Source organism: Apodemus sylvaticus, chromosome 7 (assembly GCF_947179515.1).
Source record: "Apodemus sylvaticus chromosome 7, mApoSyl1.1, whole genome shotgun sequence".
Classification (NCBI taxonomy): Eukaryota; Metazoa; Chordata; class Mammalia; order Rodentia; family Muridae; genus Apodemus; species Apodemus sylvaticus.
The window spans coordinates 91,934,866-91,936,311 of record NC_067478.1 but is presented as its reverse complement, the minus strand read 5'-3'; the positions used below and the strand labels follow the sequence as shown (position 1 = coordinate 91,936,311).

Sequence of the window (1,446 nt, the reverse complement as noted above, 5' to 3'; positions counted from 1 at the left end):
TTTGTAACATAAAATTAACTCCTCATTGAGGTGAGAAATAGTCTAGGAGACAAAGTATGGAACAATGATGAAAATTGTGTATTTATTGCCTGATCTATATGATATCAATCAATCATTTGGGTAAGCAATTAGGTATGTTGGAGTTACAGAAACAAAATGAAAATATTCATATTCCATAAAGAGAGTTTACCAACCTATACACAGACATAAAAATTCATCTCTACTGAAAATACCAACAAAAATTTAGATGCTTTAATTTCTTACAGATTTATTGATTCCAATTTTAATCTGTCTTTTGTCTGAAACTTAATCAATGATTTCCTTAATGCTATCTTGACATCTTTGTTCCTCAAACTATAGATCTAATGGTTGAGCATGAGCCCACAGTAGTGTAGAAAACTGAAGATATTTTTCCTTGTTCCATAGATCCAGAAGAGTATTTAAGATACATGAATGCAGCTGATCTGAAGAAAAGAGAAATTGCCATGATGTTAGAGCTACGGGTGTTGAAGGCTTTTGATCTTCCTTGTTTGGATTTGATGTTAGGAATGTTGGCAAGATGAAAACATAGGAAAGGAGGATGGTGAAGCTGGGGACTGTGATTTTAATACCCACAACTTGAGTACCATTACCTCACTGACATAGGTGCTGGCACAGGAAATTTGGAGGAGAGAGAGAATGTCACACAGGTAATGGTTGATGACATTGACCTTGCAGAAGTTGAGTCAGAGCATGCAGCCTGTGTGGGCATGCATCCAGCAAACTCCATCTCATAAGCTGCAAGATATCACAGAACAGACCTAACAGTACATGGTGACATTATGCAGCAGTGAATTACAGATGGTCACATAGCAATCCGAGGCCATTGAGGTCACCATGTAGAGTTCAGACATGACAATAAAGAGAAAGACCTGAGTCATGAACGCCTCTGGGTGATGGAATTGTCCTGAGAGACAAAGTTTATTAGCACTTTGGGGCTGAAAAGAGAAGAGTAACAGAGATCAATGAAGGAGAAGTTGAAGAGGAAATTGTACATGGGGGTGTGCAGATGAGGATTGAGGACAATCAGGAAATCAAATCAAGGTTTTCTACCACTGTGACTATCTAGATTGTTAGAGACAGATAAAAGAGGGACAGCTAGACCTCTGGATTATCTGTCAAAACAACAAGGACAAATTCTGTCATAGAGGAGCCATTTCAAATCAGCATGCTTATCATTGCAAATCTAGAAGTAATTATTAATGAATGGACCAGCTCTGTACCAAGATGTTAACATCAGCAGAATTTATCACAATGGACAAAAGATATGCATTATAATCTGATTTTCACACTTTACCATGAGTGAAAATGTGGGTTAACCCATGCTCATTCTAATAACCTGCCTACTACAATACTGTTCTTTTATTCTTGCCTCAACCTATTATTGTAGTGTGCCAGACTTTCACA

General features: G+C 37.4%; 1 pseudogene; it reads right to left on the bottom strand.

Moving 5' to 3' along the window:
* Positions 1–260: 260 nt before the first annotated feature.
* LOC127689769 (olfactory receptor 147-like) lies at positions 261–1,209 on the bottom strand (annotated as a pseudogene).
* Between the last annotated feature and the right edge of the window lie 237 nt (positions 1,210–1,446).